A 22,410-nucleotide genomic window follows, 5' to 3' on the forward strand; every position below is an offset into this window, starting at 1 on the left:
TTTATTTATTTAGAGAGAAAAAAAACGTAAAGTACACGATGGACAGATTTTTGACAAGAGAGACCAGCAAGCAGCGATGTTCATCAAACAAACATGCCAATCAAAACTAAAATAGGATGGTGCCTCTCTTGCTCCTGGGTTCACTGTCAGTGTTGTGAGAGCTCTATGTTTGTTGTCTAAAAATCTGCCAGTAAATTAGACATTTTTCATTTATTCAACAGCACCTCATTTGACAGTGAAAACAAACATCCAGGACATTTGCTCAATAAAATTCAGTTCAATTCAGGTTGTATTTTTCTTTTTTTAAATGGCTCCTATTATATTAAAGAAAGACTTTGTGACCTATGGGGCTGAGCTGCTAGAAGTACTTTCTCTACCCAACATTAACATCAACCCTGTCAATTTCACTCTTAAGGGATGAATCCACCGGCCACAATCGGGAATGTAACAGTAATTACGGCACACTTCCCAACAAAAAGCATCCCTGGTGTGTCGGGAAAACCCGATGTGTTGGGACAGTGGGTTTGTCTTCTTGACACACCAATAACACTGTCAGAAATGATCTGGTACAATCAGGGTGGTTTAAAAAATCGGTTGACACCCATGTGTCAGTTGGATTATGACACAGATCATGCGGTGGGCGCGCAGGGCCATCATGACAGAATTTGTGTCATATTCATGATGTGCTTTTTTTACACTTCCAACACACTGCAACCCAATTACGACACACATCTATGAGACAAATGTGGCGAGGTGCACCATGGACCCACTGTGTTGTTGTAATTGTGTGTGTGAGTGTGTTGGGGCATGACATCATGCTTTACTGCTCTGGAACCTGATCTGAATCTGAGTGAAATTTTACAAACTGATTGTTTGTTAAGGAACACATGAGTGACAGGTTGACTCAAGAATAGTTTAATATGGCAGCGCAGTCTTGTTTGAACCTTGCCTGACATCGCGGGATTTGACCAATTCTGGGGCAGCCACTCCTGTTGCGCAATATATACACAGCAGCATAACTTCACACGAGAAATGTGTACTGTTTTGTTTTCGGCTGCAATCACAGAAGCAGTTGCGAAAAGTGCAGTTTTTTTGGTTCCCAGTGGAGAAGGGAAGACGAGGCAGATGTGAGACATTGTGTCAGTAAGTGTTAGCCTACACAGCTAACCAGAGTAGCTGTGTTCTCTCGCCACGTTTCAGCTCCGGGTCATAAACAAACCGCAACACCGCACCATCACTTGTTCTTTGCATTGTCACTTTGCTTGGGTGTAATTTGCCCAAAAAACTCAGGGAAAGTGCCGTGTTTCTGTCCCTGGAAGTAGAGAAATTACATCAGATGTGTCATATCCCTTACCAAAAAGTAGTAAATGCAAGTATGTTTCAAGTATACTTCCAGTTTACTTTTTATATACTTATCAGTACTATTTTTTGGTAAGGGATGTTACCCCTTTAGTGCCCGCCCTCAAACGAGACTGCGCCGTCCAATAGCTTTTGAAAAAAAAATGAAGATGTGTATAAAGTGCAGAGCAGGTAGCAAAGTGGAGTCCACTGGGTTCAATTCAATCACGCTGTCCTTGGACAAGACATTTCATCTGCATTGTCCCAGTCCACCCAGCTGTACATAGGTACTAACCTTGGCTGGGAAAGTAAGCAGTGATGGACTGGTGACCTGCAGTAGGAGAGTCTTCAACTCTCATCCACTTCACAGTGTAATAGTTGGAAATAAGCAATCGCACCAGTGGTATAGAATGTGCTTCTTATATAGGGTCATGCTCAGTCTTGGAGTATGTGCTGGTGCAATGCTGCATCCACCAGACTGCAAAACTGCTTGGCTATCACAGGCAGACAACTGGTCCATCCCCACCTCCAGAAAGCCACCATCAATCTGCCACTGCCAGGTAACACATGGGCATTCCCTTGGCCTTCTCCGGGTGCTGAGGTCTTCAACCCTGAGGTCCCTGGACACTGGCTCACGCAGAGAATAGAGACATCTGCCACACTGCCATAACATTCCATCATGATGCAAATACTACATTTCTACAAGCCTCTCACACGTCATTCCAGCAGAACCCAAGGATGCAGCAGACAGATCAAGCACCAAAGACATACAGCCGTCACCTTAAATCACTGGATAACATCAAGGCTTCACAAGACATAAACCACCAGGACTGTAAAGACTTGGATGTTAGTTCTCCTACAAGGACATCAGCATCACCAAACATCTCTGTCCAGACCTTCATGACTCTGACCTTCATGACTCCATATGTTCATCCCAGGTAGCTCTCAGTCTCAAAGGCAGAGGACCCAGAGACATGAACATCATCGCTGCAGAGGTAAGTGAGCATGAAAATAAAGTACATGATTATGAATCCACAGCTTGATCAACACCTAAATTTAGTTTAGTTATTTCTGTTGGTAATATTGATCATTCCACCAGGTTTCAAAGCGTTGAATGGAAAATGTTTCACCAAAATGTCTGCACAGAAGTAAAAAAGAACAAAAAAGCTCCTTATTGTTGTACATAACAAAATTAAAAGTTGGAAAGATCCTGAAATCCACATCTGGATCCCATTCAACACTAAAGCTGGATGGATTACTTCTCGTCATAATACTGATCATTCCACCAAGTTTCACAGAGGTGAACCGAAAAATTTGAGTAATTGAACAAAATGCAAAAAAAAAAAAAAGCTACAAAAAATTCACATTCCAATTAACAGCTACATTTAAGGGTTTGTTCTTCTTCATATTATCATTCCACCAGTGTTTCTGTACATTAACTGTAAAGCTGTTGAGAAACAGATCAGAACAATTGCCGTTGCTATGAAAAAAACAAAAACAAAAATGATCCAGACTCCACGTCCAGATCCTGATCAACAGTTAATCTGAATGTGCCCGTCACCGTCATAGGACTGATCCGTCCACTTAGTTTCATGGCAACCTTTTTGATAATTCAAACATCAACAGTCAAACATCAAGAAGACATTTGGTGGCGGTAATGACGGGAAACGTTGTTCTTTCCTGAACAGCTTTGGTTTTGACCATAACGAGTGATACAAGTGGTGAAAAACAATTAGGATACCTGATCTCAAATCTGCTCATAAAGATTTTCTGCAGAGCACACTTAGACTTCAGTGGGATTATTGCGATCTTTGTCATGTAGATCTTTGAAATACCCCTGGTGTCTGAGCTAAAGTAAAGATGAATCCTTGGGGGGGGACTAAAACAGAGGGAAGGGAGTGGAGGACACAGAGCTCTCGGCTAATGACGGGGCTACTCTGCATCACTGCACTGACTAATGAGCACTCCAACAAGGGTGAGCTTAAAGACCAGTGCATGTGTGCAGGCGCTGTATGCATGTGTGTGGGTGGAGAAATGGCAGCACCACTTCTCCACCCACACGTGTGCATATATGGGAGGACGTATACATTTGGATGTTGAGAAATTTTGTATTTTAGCTCCCACATAATGGTAAATGTTTTCTAGAAACGACCAGATTTCTCGACTCTGATCATTCTGCTAGCCGTTCACTTCAACTACGGTTAAGCAGCTCTTGCACCTGGTAGCATTTGGCACCAAGTTCTAACTCTGCATGGCTCGTGACTGGCCCAGTTGGGGGAAGTGTGATCTCAGCCAGCATCCTTTGCCACTGTGACTCGCAACTCTGTGTCCAATTTGCACACTAAGCACAAATAAGTTACCCCGAGGGATTGTGTTTAAGACAGGTTTGCCTGGAGTGTACACAGAGTTCTCTAACATCCCACAGTCCTGTTTTCAAAGACACCTTCCAACTGTAAATATCATCTAGGCCTGACACAGGTTTGTGACAGATCTAACAGAAATATCCCTAAGATTCTCAAAATATCATGCGCACTCAATGGCCCAAGGTCACACCCACTCAATGGTCCAAATCACACGCACTCAGTGGCCCAAGATCACATCCAATGATTGGCTCAAGATCACACCCACTCAGTGGTTCAAGATTACACCCACTCACTGGTCCAAATCACACTGACTCAGCTGTCCAAATCACACCGACTCAATGGTCCAAATCACACCCACTCAATGGCCCAAGATCACATCCAATGATTGGCTCAAGATCACACCCACTCAATGGTTCAAGATTACACCCACTCACTGGTCCAAATCATCCACATTTAATGGCCCAAGATCACACACACTCAAAGATCCAATATCACACCCAATCAATGGCCTTTGGACACATTGTTCTTTGGACACATTCTGACCGCGCAATCAATGTACATTTTTAAATCATGTTCCCCTTTTTGGATTATAGACTCTTTATTGCTTGACCACTCACTTTTTTGAGAACTGTCTGCTCCAACTGACGTACCTACAGTATTGTACGGTTTGCATTTCTCAATGACTGATGCAAATGAAGTTTAAAAGCATATTCAGTGACTTGGAATATATATATATATATATATATATATATGCAAGAACTGATTCAATTTTAAAGGTCATAGGTCAAAGGGCAAAGTCAGGAAAAATCTCAGAAAATTGGATAAATCCTAATCTATAACACTGAAGGAATATTCAAAAATTCTTCACTATGTTAATAAAGATCAAATTTCTTTCATATTTGAGGGTGTTATGTAGGATGGCATCCTTAAGGGCTCCTTCACTCATAGTATGAATGTGGTTGAACTGAGCATGAATTGTGCATGAAGCAGGAATTGTATGCATCACATCCACTGAATGACTCAAGATTACACCCACTCAATGGTCCAAGATCACAACCACTCAAAGGCTCAAAATTACACCCACTCAAACATGCCCCAATCACTCTCATATTTGAATGTGAGGTGCAGACTGGCACTAATTGTTGCCTGACAAAGCCTGATTTGGTTATGATCAGGACTGTGGATTTTGTGGACATTTGAATTTAATATTGAAAAGACTATATGGTGTACATTTTGCATTATATCTCAATCAAACGTGCCTCAATCACTCTCATTTGTGATGATGAGGTGCAAACACAATCAACAGACTACGTTTGGTTGGCATCTGATCCTTATTGAAGATTTAGTGGATATTATCACGGAGGGTGGGTGCCAGGCACCCGAAGCGGTAGGACCTGTAATGCAGACTTCCGAACTAGGCTTGGGTGTAAAAGAAGTCATGGTCTTTAATTCAGGCTCAGGTTCGGTACACTGGTAATCAGTCAGTGAAGCAGAAGCACACCAGGGTCAGGCAAAAACACAGTCATGGTTAAGCAGGGTTCGAAGGCATGTGCAGACACAGACATCAGAGATGAGGCAAAAAGGCGCAGTCAAAATACGAAGCAGGATCTGGGTACACAGCAAAGCAAAAACAGGACTGGATGCAGAGCCGGTGAGTGTGCAAAGACAACAAACGAGCAGGGATGTGGTGGCTGGGAGGGGGTTAAATAGGGTGGAGTTAACAAGGTGCACCTGCAGGTCACTGATCTGTATATATTACTGGATAGCTCATTGGCCCACACACTCCGCTGAAGCAAACTGGCAGCCATCTTGCCACTCCCAACTTATGCAGACCGCACATAGACAGCTTACAGTATTATAACGTCAACAATTTCAAGTAATAACTGAGCTGATTCTCTCATTTACTTATTTTTGTTCTTCGGATAATGTAAGATTGATCCCTCCTAATCCATGCATGCCATGATTAGCTATTTGATTTAGGGACAAATAATTCTAAAAATTATCATTCTTTAATCAAAGTTTATACAAGTGTTGGTGGAATCATCAGCAAGCTTATATATATATATATATATATATATATATGGGTGATTCTTGTCTTGTAAATGTAATTTCCACCACACCATTGCCTTACAATATAAAGCGCCTTGGGGCAACTGTTTGTTGTGATTTGGCGCTATATACATGTGCTCTGATGTCACTGTTTATCTCCATAGAAATTACCCAAACAATCTTTCATACAAACTCTTTAAAGGGACATTACAGTGTTGTGGTGGAAATTACGGCAATAGTGTGGGACAACTACATTTTGTTTAAAAAAATCACAACAGTTGTATAACATTGAATACCCCAATTATGTTTTGATTATTTTACTGATATTTTATTCAGAGATATTTTAAAACATTAGAAAAAACGTTTCTTTACCATTCATTTTTATCATTGAAGATCAAAAGTCTGGGTGTGGGACAAGCACAAAACAGCAATATTTGCATATAATGATGCTGAAAAAAGGTGAAAAAGTCATCATAGACTACTAGAACAAATTTCTTAACACACTTTCATTGTAAAGATAACTATAAAAATGTGAAATTTCCCCTTTTTTCTGTTTTTTATACAATATGATCAAAGGACATAATAAGTGCCCGTAGTCTAAGAATCACCCATATATATATATATATATATATATATATATATATATATATATATATATATATATATATAGTAGTGTTCAGAATAATAGTAGTGCTATGTGACTAAAAAGATTAATCCAGGTTTTGAGTATATTTCTTATTGTTACATGGGAAACAAAGTACCAGTAGATTCAGTAGATTCTCACAAATCCAACAAGACCAAGCATTCATGATATGCACACTCTTAAGGCTATGAAATTTGGCTATTAGTAAAAAAAAAGTAGAAAAGGGGGTGTTCACAATAATAGTAGCATCTGCTGTTGACGCTACAAACTCAAAACTATTATGTTCAAACTGCTTTTTTAGCAATCCTGTGAATCACTAAACTAGTATTTAGTTGTATAACCACAGTTTCTCATAATTTCTTCACATCTGCGAGGCATTAATTTTGTTGGTTTGGAACCAAGATTTTGCTAATTTACTAGTGTACTTGGAGTCATTGTCTTGTTGAAAAACCCATTTCAAGGGCATGTCCTCTTCAGCATAAGGCAACATGGCCTCTTCAAGTATTCTGACGTATCCAAACTGATCCATGATACCTGGTATGCGATATATAGGCCCAACACCATAGTAGGAGAAACATGCCCATATCATGATGCTTGCACCACCATGCTTCACTGTCTTCACTGTGAACTGTGGCTTGAATTCAGAGTTTGGGGGTCATCTCACAAACTGTCTGCGGCCCTTGGACCCAAAAAGAACAGTTTTGCTCTCATCAGTCCACAAAATATTCCTCCATTTCTCTTTAGGCCAGTTGATGTGTTCTTTGGCAAATTGTAACCTCTTCTGCACGTCTTTTATTTAACAGAGGGACTTTGCGGGGGATTCTTGCAAATAAATTAGCTTCACACAGGCGTCTTCTAACTGTCACAGCACTTACAGGTAACTCCAGATTGTCTTTGATCATCCTGGAGCTGATCAATGGGTGAGCCTTTGCCATTCTGGTTATTCTTCTATCCATTTTGATGGTTGTTTTCTGTTTTCTTCCATGTGTCTCTGGTTTTTTTTGTCCATTTTAAAGCATTGGAGATCATTGTAGATGAACAGCCTATAAGCTTTTGCACCTGCGTATAAGTTTTCCCCTCTCCAATCAACTTTTTAATCAAACTACTCTGTTCTTCTGAACATTGTCTTGAACGTTCCATTTTTCTCAGGCTTTCATAGAGAAAAGCATGTTCAACAGGTGCTGGCTTCATCCTTAAATAGGGGACACCTGATTCACATCTTTTTGTTCCCCAATTTGACAAACTCACTGACCGAATGCCACACTACTATTATTGTGAACACCCCCTTTTCTACTTTGTTTTTTTTTTTACTAATAGCCCAATTTCATAGCCTTAAGAGTGTGCATATCATGAATGCTTGGTCTTGTTGGATTTGTGAGACTCTACTGAATCTCCTGGTACCCATGTTTCCCATGTAACAATAAGAAATATACTCAAAACCTGGATTAATCTTTTTAGTCACATAGCACTGCTATTATTCTGAACACTACTGTATGTGTGTGTGTGTGTGTGTGTGTGTGTATTTGTACCATATCATGAACAAAAGTGGATGGATAACAAAAGTCATGATGGATAATACAAAAATAATGGATTTTTTTTTTAAATAGTTGCACAAAAAGAATAAAACACCACTTAACTAGCTACAGGAGAGTTAGTTTTCCCTGCAATGACAACACTTATTTCGCACAAATGTATGAGCTTCAGGCTAATATAAGTAATAAAGCTCCAAAACACTTAAAGCTCCAAAACTATGCACAAGTGGAACCAAAAAATGTCTTAAGATAGTTCGTCCAACACAAACACAACATGTGGCTCCATATGTTGTGCTAATAAGCCACTTATTATTATTATTATTATTATTATTATTATTATTATTATTATTATTATTATTATTATTATTATTATTATTATTATTATTATCTTTCCCTATATGCTGGAATAAGGGCTAGAACTCTTCAAATTATTGTTCATTACTTCCCTTTTCAATCCTCACAGGTGAAATATTCGTCCACAGACTTTGAACTGGCGACTTGCGCATTTTATAGCTGTACATGAAGGTGTTTTTTAACAAAATTACAAAGAATAAAGTTGTTTGCGCTTCATTAAAGATCAATAGAAAAGAGCCTTCAGCAGCGGGACATCAGAGTGGTAACATGGCAACCGGTTTGCTTCAAAAATATTGGCCAATGAGTGACCCAGTATTATATAGACATCAGTGGTGCAGGTGAATGATCTAGAAAGGGGCGTGGCTGGAAGACAAAGATGATACACAGTGCTAGAGAGTGAGGGACAACACAAGGTGGAGTGATGTAAAACACGAGGATGCGTGAACAGGTGCAATAGCGTGAGTGGAAGAGAACACAAAGCAGAAAGGGTCACAGTGAGAGACGCAATGCAGGTGCAGTGATATGGAGTGAGAACACAATGAGATGTGCTTGAAGAAAACAGAAAACAAAGATCAGACAAAGTATAACACAACTATGAACAAGAACCCGGCATGAGCATGACAACTAGAAAGCGAACCATCAGAACATAGAAGATAAACTACATAAAAACCGATCAGTCTAATAATAGGAAAATAAACACGAAGACAAAACTAAACGGGAACTGACTTATGACTGAAGAATACAATAAGAGATACCAGATGACAAAACAAACAAAGACGAAATAATTAACAGAAAACAAAACCCGATACTACAGCATAACTGGTATCACAAATGAGATGAGCAAAATAAACAAGTGATAAACAAATGATCAACAATGAAAACACAAACCGGCTGAACAAAACTAGAACAAAACTGAACAATGGCTAAAGTATCCAGGGTTTTCATGTATCCCATAATCCCTTTCGCGCCAGAGAGTCGCTGTTGTTGGGAAAGTGTAGTGACACGGACCCACAACAGGGGGCGTAAATGAACGGACAATAGAGGAAGTTAAATGTGAACACTTTACTGTTGTGAATGACACAACCACACACAGCAGATTATAGAATAAATACAAGTCAATGAATAAAAGTGTCGTGTGGGCAGGCTCGACGATAGGAGACGTCCGTCTGGAGATGAACCGGAATCACACGATTTCCACCGCCACCGAGCCCGAAGGATACTGGAGCCGCCAGGTCCCGAAGTCCCCAGGTGGCCACCATCTCAGCGTGTCGGATCTGGTACTGCTGGTGGAGAGCAAAGACAGTCAAGTGTGGGTGTGTGTACACCCCGTAACAATAACGGTGGGAATTCCACCTCCACCTCTAACACACACTCGTGCAGCGTCTGAGTACCACTTATCTGGTGGGAAGTAGAACGAAACAGTCGCGACCCACGCCGGTCCTCTGGGTAGACAGCTGCAACAAAGTAGCTCTTGCAATCAATCAATATAGTATGCAGGCAGAGAAAGTTACCTCTCAAAGAAGTACGATATCTCGACAACGTGGTGGAGGTGTCATCCTGCTTTTATCCAGGGTAAAGTGCAGATGATCGGTGACAGCTGTCATAGTTGATGAATGACAGCTGTCACCTCGGCTGTTCCTGTACAGCGGCAGCGCCCCCTCCTGCCTGAAGCCTGCACTTCAGGCAGGGCGCCCTCTGGTGGTGGGCCAGCAGTACCTCCTCTTCAGCGGCCCACACAACACAGCTGTTGTGTCGGCCGCCAGAAGAGGAGGTACTGCTGGGTGTTGTGTGGGCCGCCAGAAGAGGAGGTACTGCTGGCCCACCACCAGAGGGCGCCCTGCCTGAAGTGCGGGCTTCAGGCACGAGGGGGCGCCGGAGCAACCGGGAGTGGCAGCTGTTATTCATCATCAGCACCAGCTGTCACTCATCATCACCAACCATGTCACCATAAAGGCCGGGCAGCATCTTCACCTCGCTGCCGAGAAATCGTTCTACCTAACAGGTAAACACTCAGCCGTAGTTGTGTTCTGAACATTTGCAGGCGTACCTGTTTGACTGGTCAGCAGCTGGAAGCTGGGAGGAGACGACGCTCTTCGCTCCTCGGATAAGTAGTCTTTCAGGCGCTGCACGTTATTGTTCCTGTGTGACTGTGCTTAAGAGGTGGAGGTGTTTCCCACCCGTTTCTGACTGTTTGCTGGGTGTGCACGCACCCACCATCACCTGTCTGTTTTTCTGCCAGCAGTACCAGATCTGACAGCTGGAGGCAGTGGCCACCTGGGGACTCAGCGCTTGGTGGCTCCGGAGTGCTCCAGATCCGTTGGCAGTGGAAGACGTGTGGAATCCGGCTCTTCTCTGGACAGGCGTCTTCTATCCTCCAGCCTGCCCACACGTCACCGTGAATTATTGACTGCTATTCTAAATTGTGTTGTCTGTTGTGCACATTCACAACATTAAATTGTTGTATTTTGGCTTATTCCATTGTCCGTTCATTTACGCCCCCTGTTGTGGGTCTGTGTACCTACACTTTCACAACACGCTGCAGTCAAAACAACATAGAGAATCCACATGATGACAATTGTAAATGAATATTATACTACAAAAATGTAATTTTTTATGCTTTTCGTCACGTTAATAAGAGACTGCTGCATGATACCCTGAAAACTTGCTAAAACAATTATAACGAATAATCCGTGTCTGCTACGTTTAATCTGCGTGGAATTTAATAAACAGAAACTGAATTTCAGACATGTTATATATTAGTCTGGAACAAAGAGGACAAACAGTGTTGTAAAGGACAATAATCAAGACATTAAAGAACAAATTTCACTTTCCGCCAGAACGACATGATCAGGAAGCGAGCGTAGCTCACAGCAGCTTCCATTGAAAGTAACAGAGAGACAGCCTGTGATTCTCACATGTTTACATAAAACAAACGCCATAACAACGTCTAAAAACCCAGAGAATATATTCATGAGAGTTGTAGGCACAATATAAAAATAGTTTTATGTTGCGATGTTAATGGTATTATGCATGTGCAGCGGTTAAAGTGAAGCCCGATCAGAGCGTATCAATGCAGTTCTCAATGTTACTGAGATCTCGCAAACTCTCCGAAGTTTTGCGGGATTTGAAACCTGAAAAGGGTGGATGAAAAGTAACAAAGAAACAAAGTGAGAAAGCAAAACAGAACAGAAAATATACACACGATAAAAATAAAACAACTAAGAAATCAAAGCTGGAGCAGATAGTGATAAAAGAAAAGAGGGAAAAATCAAATCAAATCCCTGATCAGGGCCAAATCATGACAGATATTTGATTCTTTTTAACATTGAAAAGTCCTTTTGATTTATATTTTGCATTATATATGAAAAACCACTTCTAACTTTGGTCTTGAAATTTTTTTCCAAGGTAAAAATTTGTGGAATTGGAAACTAGTGTTGGTGGAGGTTTGTGCTCTACAAGCGCGGTGCTTTAGTTTCCATTGTGGACCAGTTAAAAATCAAATGACAAGATAGAAGTAATAATAAAATAACAATGATAATACTGATAATAATAATAGTGTGTATATGATAACAAGAACCCAAACAATTTATGAATACATTAAGACAGTTCCGCTTCTAAAATTGTTGAGGTCTAAGGTTCTAAAAACATTCTGGGCTCTCACAATTCCAACTCATTATAGAAACTGCATAATTTATTACCACCCTTGAAAAATGTCAACTACCTATTCTATAAACACTACCCAATCTGCAGCTCATGGATCCCCACAGGCAAACTGTCTTAATGTATTCATAAATTGTTTGGGTTCTTGTTATCATATACACACTATTATTATTATCAGTATTATCATTGTTATTTTATTATTACTTCTATCTTGTCATTTGATTTTTAACTGGTCCACAATGGAAACTAAAGCACCGCGCTTGTAGAGCACAAACCTCCACCAACACTAGTTTCCAATTCCACAAATTTTTACCTTGGAAAAAAATTTCAAGACCAAAGTTAGAAGTGGTTTTTCATATATAATGCAAAATATAAATCAAAAGGACTTTTCAATGTTAAAAAGAATCAAATATCTGTCATGATTTGGCCCTGATCAGGGATTTGATTTGATTTTTCCCTCTTTTCTGTGTGTGTGTGTGTGTGTGTGTGTGTGTGATTAGTATTCACAGTGCTTCACTTTTTCCACATTCTGTATGTTACAGCTTTTTTCCATAATGGATGAAACTTTTTTCCTCAAAATTCTATACGCAATACCCCATAATGACAATGAAAAAAGTTTTTTTTTTTTAGATTTCTGCAAATTTATATATATATATATATATAAAAAAAAACAAGAAATCACGCGTACATAAGTATTCACAGCCTTTGCCATGAAGCTCAAAATTGAGCTCAGGTGCATCCTGTTTCCACTGATCATCTTAAGATGTTTCAACAGCTTAACTGGAGTCCACCTGGGGTAAATTCAGTTGACTGGACATGATTTGGGAAGGCACAGACCTGTCTACATATAAGGTCCCACAGTTGACAATGCATGTCAGACAGAGGTGTCAAGTAACGAAGTACAAATACTTCGTTACTGTACTTAAGTACACTTTTTAGGTATCTATACTTTACTCCTTTACTTATTTTTCTGCCTACTTCTGACTTCTACTCATTACATTTTCACACAAGTATCTGTACTTTCTATTCCTTACATTTTTTAAAACAAACAGCCTCGTTACTCTTGGCTTCACGTCATGTGCGCCTGTAATCAACATGCTTTGAACCGTGAACCAATCCAAGCAGTGGTTCGCAGATTGAAGCAATGCTTCGACCTATTGCTTCGTTTATTCTTTCTTTCTTTCGCTTAATTTTCCCCCGCTAAAACCCTAAAGAGCATACGTCTGTGAGTATTATTTACCTTTTCTATGTTAAACCGACCTGTTATGGTCTTCTGAAACAGTTGATAGATGTATTTTATAACTTAAAAACGGGAGCGACGCTAACGCGTTAGCATGTCTATGGGATTTTCAATGTTAAAAGTTAGCATTAAGCAATTGCAGCTGTCATAACGTTCGGGTGCATTTGTTTTCAAATTGTAATATTTCTTAAATTTATTTTTGTTTATATATTAATAATCTAATGATTATTATATACAATTTTAGAGAAAGAGGCAAAAAGAACCTGAATAGAAACACAACAGAAAATATAAAAGCAACTAACAATGAACATACATAAGTAAATACATACATACATAAATAAATGTTTCCTGTAAACACCTAGTGACTCTTACACCTCCACTTCATCCCTGTCTTATTTAATGACAATTTGTTTCGGTCAAACCATATTTTCAATGTGTTAATTTCTTCAGTGATTTCCTCCAGAACTATCTGCCAAAATAGAAAACTGCTGCATCCTTGTAAGAGCAGAATACTACTGGAATGAATTTGAATAAGGAAAGTTTTTTTTTTTTTTTTTTCTTCACTAAATGGATGCTGCACTCACTGCAGTTTATTGTCTGGAATAGTCCCAGATTGCATTTCAGAGCTTCTAGAATTGAAACATTTTCGTGCAGGTGGTGTTGGGGGGTAATTTTGGGTTTTGGGTCTTGGACCACATGTATAACGAATCAGTTTTTAAATTAAGCTTTCAATTCATATAGTGGCATCTACCTTTTTTTTTTTTTTTAAAGGTTACTTTATACTTTTATACTTTAAGTAGGTTTTGGAGCACATACTTTTTCACTTTTACTTGAGTAAAGAGGTCAAGTTGATACTTCAACTTTTACCAGAGTGTTTTTAAACTGCAGTATCTGTACTTCTACTTAAGTAACAAATGTGTGTACTTTTGACACCACTGATGTCAGAGCACAAACCAAGCATGAAGTCAAAGGAATTGTCTGTAGACCTTTGAGACAGGATTGTCTCAAGACACAAATCTGGGAAAGGGTACAGAAACATTTCTGCTGCAGTAAAGCTCCCAGTTAGCACAGTGGCCTCCATCATCCCTAAATAGAAAAAGTTTAGCTCCACCAGGACTCTTTCTAGAGCTGTCTGCCCGTCTAAACTGAGCAATCAAGGGAGAAGGACCTTAGTCGGGGAGATTACCAAGAACCTAATGTTCACTTTGTCAGAGCTCCAGCATTCTTCTGTGGAGAGAGAATTTATTATTATTATTATTTATTTATTCATTTATATAGCACCAAATCACAACAGAGTTGCCTCAAGGCGCTTCACACAAGTAAGGTCTAACCTTACTAACCCCAAGAGCAGCAGTGATAAAGAAAAACTCCCTCTGAGGAAGAAACCTCAAGCAGAACAGACTCAAAGGGGTGACCCTCTGCTTGGGCTATGCTACAGACATAAATTACAAAACAATTCACAGAAACAATTCACAAAACGAATATACAGGAAATGCTGTTGGTACACAGGACAGGAGGATTTCCAGCACAAATACTAGTCCCTTCTCTGGATGGAGCTACACCTTAAACAGAGAGGAAAAAAAAAAAAAAACAGAACCAGGCATCAGAAAGACAAGAAATACAGTATAATTTGTCAGTATTAAACAACAAGAAAAAAAACAAGAAATACTAAGGTGATCACCAGCCACTAGCCCTAAGCTTCACTAAAAGACAAAGTATTTAGGTAAAGTTGAGGCTGCGGCCCGCTCAGTTTCCTAATAAAATTAATTAAAAGAGTAAAAAGTGTAAAACAAAACTATACCAGTATGCTAGCCATACGAAGGGGAAAATAAGTGCGTCTTAAGTCTGGACTTGAAAGTCCAGAAGAAAGAGAAGAACCTTCCAGAAGGACATCTTTTCAGCAATCCACCAATCAGGACTGTATGGTAGAGTGGCCAGACGGAAGCCACTCCTTAGTAAAAGGCACATGGCAGCCCACCTGGAGTTTGCCAAAAGGCACCTGAAGGACTCTCAGACCATGAGAAACAAAATTCTCTGGTCTCATGGCACAAAGTTTGAACTATTTAGCCTGAATGCCAGGCGTCATATTTGGAGGAAACCAAGCACCATCCCTACAGTGAAGCATGGTGGTGGCAGCATCATGCTGAGGGGATGTTTTTCAGCAGCAGGACTAGTCAGGATTGAGGGAAAGATGAATGCAGCAATGTACAGAGACATCCTGGATGAAAACCTGCTCCAGAGCGCTCTTGACCTCAGACTGGGGAGATGGTTCATATTTCAGCAGGACAGTGACCCTAAGCACACAGCCAAAATATCGTGGCTTCAGGACAACTCTGTGAATGTCCTTGAGTGGTCCAGAGCTCAGACGTGAATCCCACCGAACATCTCTGGAGAGATCTGAAACGTCCAACGTGATGGAGCTTGAGAGGTGCTGCAAAAAAAAATGGGCAAAACTGCACAAAAATAGGTGTGCCAAGCTTGTGGTTTCATATTCAAGAAAACCTGATGCTGTAATTGCACCAACAATGCATCAACAAAGTATTAAGCAAAGGTTGTGAATACTTGTGTAGGTGTGATTTCTTAGTTTTTTATTTTTTTAAAATTTGCAAAAAATAACAATTTATTTTTTTATTTTATTAATTTATTTTATTTATTTGTTTGCCTTCAGGCTCTTATCCTACTGACAGTCATCAACTTGCTGCAGCTGAATCAGGTGACAAAAGGAATCATTTGTCTCTATGGCTTATTTTGGCTGCTTCGTTCTGGAGAAGTTGATTTTCTTTCCTGATCTTTTTCACCACCTTGAGGTCATGTTTGGTACTGTCATAGCTCTCTGACAGAGGGGACCAAAAAAGGAGCTCATTCCACTTCAAAAATAAGAGAGCTCATTTCATAGGTATTTGCAGATTTGTCATAAATTTCATGACATATTTGGGAAATATCACACGGGAGAACAAAATACTGCACAGTGGAGAGACCTTCCTTTCAAATGCATTATGAAGATTGAAAAGAGCTGCAGGAAACTTTTAGGCGGTGAATTAAAGACACATCACTCCACAACATATCAAAGATCTATTTATGGGGGAAAAGGACACACAAAGTAATGCTGATGGGGTGACCTGTTCCCTGAACATTATCCCTAAACTAATAACATAAAATATTTGAAACAAAGTGTAAAGCCGATTAAACTACACAATAAAATGACAGTTTCATGAAGAATATTTCTGGTTTTGTTGGCCATTTTACATTATTATTATTATTATTTTCATTTTATTTCAGCATTTTTTCAAACAAAATGCTGAAATAAAATGAAAACAACAACAATAATAATAATAATAATAATAATAATAATAATGTAAAATGAGATTAGTTATGTTCTTCATTTGTTATTTATGCTAAAGGACTGCCATCTGCTGGCACTGAATGCAATCAGCCATCTCAATTTTAAAGACATCTGGCTCCGGGAGCACAACAGCTGCACAACTCTTATGAACTCCTAAACACAACACAGACCAAGATATCAAAATGAAAATTTTACAACCACACAGAAATAGACAAATGTGATACACGTGCTGTGCTAATATTAGGTCCAGTGTTTCATTTTTAGATGATGCTTTTTATGAACCCTTGAGGTGTTTTATCTTATCTGCACAAAATAACATGTTGCCTTTCTTCTGATTTTGCTTTTATCGTCATGATTGATTACTGTTTTTATCACTTTGCTCTGTTTTTTTTTATTCTATAACGTAGAGAGAGCTGTGAACACGGGCTGAGATCCGTCGTGTTGGCGTGACGCTCGGTGGGTTAATGAAACTGTTCTAATAGTAGTCTGTATAAGTGGGGGCTGTAATCTGATGAGTATGGGTGTTTTCTTGATAAAGCCAAACAGACTGAAAGGAAACTTAGCCAGTGTGGCCTTATAGAGTTTCTGCAGCACCGCAGACGGAAAGAATATTTGAAAAATGATCGAGTGAAACCCATGTTGTGAAACCACAAAGCAACTGTTAAATACCCACTGAAAGCGACGTTGAGAGGTGTTTGGATCTAGGTCTTTTCAGAGGCTACCTGGGTACCACTGGAATGACTTTGTGTCAAACGAGCGTTTACTCAGGGAGAGTCGTGGAACTGGTTGGGTGCACCGCTGGCCATTATTTAAACTAAGGAATAGTGTGAACTTTAGTAAAATACAGGTTGAATTGCAGAAGCACTCTGAAATTTTACAACCTAATGTATTGTTAGATGTTTACACTCGACAAAATGAAATTAATTGCTGCATTAATGATTTCGAATGGAAAGATCTTTGCTGACTAATTTGCTAATTAAAGTAATGGCACGGGGCAAGCTGAAAATGCTCACTGTCACCTGCTTCTTGTCAGCGCTGAACAGACAAAAATGTCATTAAAAGTGTCCGGTAGCACAGAGAGGCTCCCTATGGAGGTAAATGTACGTTTACTTGACTAAATGCAAAGAAACGTTTTAAAGCAAGCGAGTACACAGTTAGCTGCTTACTTTAACATTCTAACTGCCAACCAACCACAACCAGGTTTTTGTGAATTCAAAGTGTCATTGTCATTGCCTTCCATGAAAATTCAGTAAGGTATATCTTATGTACTATATTCCAATTCTAAGGTGGAACTATGCTAGTATATAAAGGTATATCTAAATATCTAAAAAGGAAGAGTAAAATAGGAGAGTAGAAAAGAGTAGAGTAGAGCCACTTAAGTGCCTGGTCTTGAGCCACTTAAGTGCCTGGTCTTGAGAACCAGAGATGGTAGGTTGAAAAGCTTTTTTATCCCATGGGAACTGTCCCTACCCACCCAAGCGGCTCAAGAAAAAAAGTATATATAATATAATAAATAATAAGACATAAGAAAGATAAGACATCACAGGAGAAGATTGTAGTATAGGTAATTTAGTATGTAGAGTAGTAGTAAAATTAAACATACATAGTTAGTAGGCTAAAAGCTATAAATCTGGTATTTTGTTATAGAAAGAGAAGCTATGTGTGTGTGAGTGTACTGGTATCTATCTCAAGTAACTCTGTTATACCATGTCTGTCCACTGACAAGAGTACTTCAGAAAATGAAATTGCATTCCTTGCCTGTCGGTCCTACAAGTTGGTATGCAAGAATATAAATGGTGTTGACAGGTGGAATGTTTGTTCAAAATGTATGCCAGTTTGTTCATCTTGGAGTATTGGTGTTTTCATGGAATATAATTTTTGAATGTAGTTACGCATATTGGAAAAAAGATCAGTAATCTGAGCCCCATATTGCATGTACACATGTGCATATGGCATCATGTTGCACATCAGATGGTTGCATAAGAGCACACAGAAATTTCCCAGATGGTGCCAAGTTTGAATACTATCATATGATTGCTAGTCTTTGAAAGAAGATAGATTTATGTGTGCAGAATGCTGTTTTCTCTCAAAATACACCAAATATTTGGGACAAGTCTTGCAAAAAGCTTGAATAACATGAAATGAAGTTTCATGTTTTGAAAAATAACTCCCTGGTGATGTAATTTTTAATTTTCTGTATGAAATGAATGGCTGTTAAATGCTTGAAATTTTATTTTGCATTAAGTGCAACAAAGGCTGATTAGTCATACTGCTTTTGACTTAGAAGATACTCAGTATATTTGCAGAGGTGGGACAAGTCACTGTCAAGTCATTCTCAAGTCATCAATCTGCAAGTCCTAAGTCATGTCTCAAGTCAGCTTGCAAACAATTGGTGGTCATTATGACTTGGGACTTGCCGAGTCATGACTTGAGAGTGGCTTGATGGTGACTTTGCCCCACCTCTGTTATTAGTAACCACATGATTAAATTAATTTAGGTTAAATGCTTTCTTTGTAAAAACTAATTTAGCACATTTCTTAATATTTTTTGTATTGAAACAATCTAAACATTCTTGTAATTTTCCACTTGTGTATAAATGCCAGCCTGTTTTGATCTTGTTTTAATGGAAATACTCGTTTTTAAAATCTCAGTCAACCATGACAACATATATATTGCTGATTTAAAAATTCTCTGGACATTATGAATTGAGCACAGGTTATCTTACTGATATTAGCCAGTAATCTTGAATTAATAACATTTTTGTCCAACCAAAGCCGCAGCTGTTGTAAAAACAGTTCAATATAGTAGTTTCTAATTTAGTGAAAGAGCAATACTGAAAAGTACAACAGCATAGCTTTCCTAATTGTTCACTTATTACACTGGTCAACACGATTTTTCTTGCGTGGAATTTTTCAACGGATTTTGTGGAATTTGTGGGCGCTGAATCCGAATCAGGTGTTAGTTTTTACCAATCACATCATGTTTGTGATATATGAAAGCAAATATTTTTTTATAAAATGTATATATATTTTTTTTACTGAAAGTTAAAAAAAATTAAGTTGAGTTAAACATATGTTTAAAAATGACAATATTTCTTATTAATCTTCCTACTTTGTTTGGAAACACCTATTTTTCTAGCTTTGTGGCCACTTTTTGTATCAAGCATTGAAGCAAAAGCTGCAGCCTTGCATACCACTTTGGCGCCATATACGGTATTACGGCTCTTTGTTCACATTTCATAAACCTGGTTATAAAACTATGCTTTCGAAGCTGCTTTGTTGAACAATTAGTGGTTTCAACTTTTGTGTCATACATCAATACGGACCAGGCAGACTGCAAACAAACATGATGTGATAGAGGAAATCTGAGCTCAGTTTCGGATTCAGCACCCCAAAATGACCTTAAATCAGTTCTCAAAGTCAATGCAAGAAAGAAATTGTTGTTGTTGACCAGTGTTATTGGCTAGCAGCAATGTTACCCAGCATCTCTCACTGATAAAATGATATGTGTATCTAGATAGATGAGCTGTGATATGATTTTTAATCATCTAACTAGGTTGTGTCAGGTCAGTTGAACTTCTTTAGTTCCTCCATTAATTTTTCTGGATGAAGAGCGAAACATCTTCAAAGAACGTAACAAGGCTGGTTAACCTGACTCAACCTACTTTGAAACTGTGACCTGGATGACTGAGAATCTTCACTGCAATATGTTGCAATCTGATACAAATCTTTGTTCAGTGCAGGCATCCATTTACCATGATGAATTAGAATGGGCCAGTAATGGCATTGCTTACCTTCAAATACATATTTCATGCAAAACCAGGGACCTCCTTCGTGTTTTTACTAGTGTGCTGTAGCACACTGGTCAAAGGAATTATCTGTAGATCTCCGAGACAGGATTATCTCTAGGCACAAATCTGGGGAAGGGTCCAGAAACATTTCTGCTGCTTTGAATGTTTGCTCAGCTTTTGTTCACCACTGGGGGCAGTATTACATACAATTGCAGAAAGTACAGCATTGAAGCTCCGAAGAAGAAACTAGCTGTTGGTTGCATGAATTAGTGGTGGGCGATACCGGGAATTTTGATATTGATCCGATACCAAGTAAATACAGGCCCAGTATCACCGATATTGATACTGATACCGATACTTTTTCATATTTAAGCTTCATAGATCCAAAGGATCCAAAAGACCTAGGATAGAATTTCGCCAAACATTGCACGTGACAACAAAATACTTTATTATCACAATCAACATTTTTGTTTAAAAAAATATCACTCAACACAACTTAAAACACAATCTCCTGAGGTAGAGGGCTGACTCGAGGAGAGCGCTGAGTGGACGAGCCAGGCTGAGCCTACCTGCATGGCTGTTGGCTGGCGCCGCTGAGCCACATGGCGGTGCAACAACAAAAGACCAGACAGGGGAGGGTGCACTGCTCTGTGTTGTGTGACACAGCGCAGCGCTGCTCTTACAGACAGCTCTTACAGACTTTGATGAATCTGAATGCGCAGCAGTCAGTGCGTGCGGAGAGAAAAAAGCTTGAGTATCGATCTTTTTACATAAGGATCGTTCTGGAGGTGGGCGATACCAATGCTGGTATCGATATTATCGATATTAGGATAGATCCGCCCACCTCTAGCATGAATAACATTGCATACATTTCTAATTCTGGAATAGTACAACAGTATTAACAAATTGTTAACAGAACTTAAAGTTCAGATGCGTATACTTATTGGTAATGCTGATTTTGTTTTTACCTCACAAAGTTAAACACTCCTGTATCTGGTCTTTGCAGGAGTCTTGCACTATCAATATGTTCAAATCAAGCCACAGACTGGTTCATAGTGCATTTCAATGGATTCGAGGGCTTGTGTTTCGATGTAGCCACCGATATTACTTTACAATTGAGTTCTGATTCATATGTTAATTGTTATACCCCAAAGTATAGGGCAATAAGCACAAATACACAGGTACTAGGAAATATCTTTCTTGAATGATACCTAAAATGCAAGCAGCTGCTACAGTATAGCTTCTGTGAGCTCCAGTTTAATTATGAAAATGTATTTTCTGTGCATTTGATGTTTCGTTTAGGTGAATTTTCCTCCTATGTGAGTAACAATCAGGAGAAATCCACAAAAACCAGCATATTAATAGCTCAACAAATATCTGGATAAGGTGGCACTGTAAGAGGATTCTGATGGACTCTAAGAGAAGCTGATACCTTTAAAGCTCCCCAGTGTGACAAATGTGTTTTTCTGAGCTCAGCTGCTTTTGAGGAGAGAAAAAGCTACAAAGTGTCTCATAAGAGGCTCTTGGGAATCGAGTTTGAAAGGTGGGAGATAGACTGAACTAACAGCACACTGGGCCGCTATCTGTGGCTAAACAGGGCGTCTGTTGGATCATACTTTCAGCAGAAACATCTGAAGGGAGCTCAGACCACTTCTCATCCTGTAAGTGGCTTAGATCCCTCCAGACATGACTGGGTCCTGTTCGGGGTCTACAGTGCAAAGACGTGTGGGTGACGATGAGTAATGGAGAAAAGGAAACAAGCAGAGAGGTTTGTTACACGCAGCCGTTCATGTTCGGTCCTTCGATTTCATTTTCCCGGCTGACAAGACACGCAGTCATGAAATCAAACGCGCTCTGAGCTGTGACCTTACACCAAAGATCAACTGACACGTGCCATGATGCAATCGAGACATCCTGTCTTTATAACAATGTGAAAGTCACCAGTTTTTCAGCAAGCTCAGAAAATGAGCCCCGACACATATGAGGTGCTTCCACGTGTCATATCAGTGGTAATGATGTGACCTGAATTAACCTGAATTAACAAACTGGTCAACCTCTGCACATATAATTGACAGGCATTAAGGATTAAAATAAAAGT

Source organism: Thalassophryne amazonica, chromosome 1 (assembly GCF_902500255.1).
Source record: "Thalassophryne amazonica chromosome 1, fThaAma1.1, whole genome shotgun sequence".
In the NCBI taxonomy this organism is placed as follows: Eukaryota; Metazoa; Chordata; class Actinopteri; order Batrachoidiformes; family Batrachoididae; genus Thalassophryne; species Thalassophryne amazonica.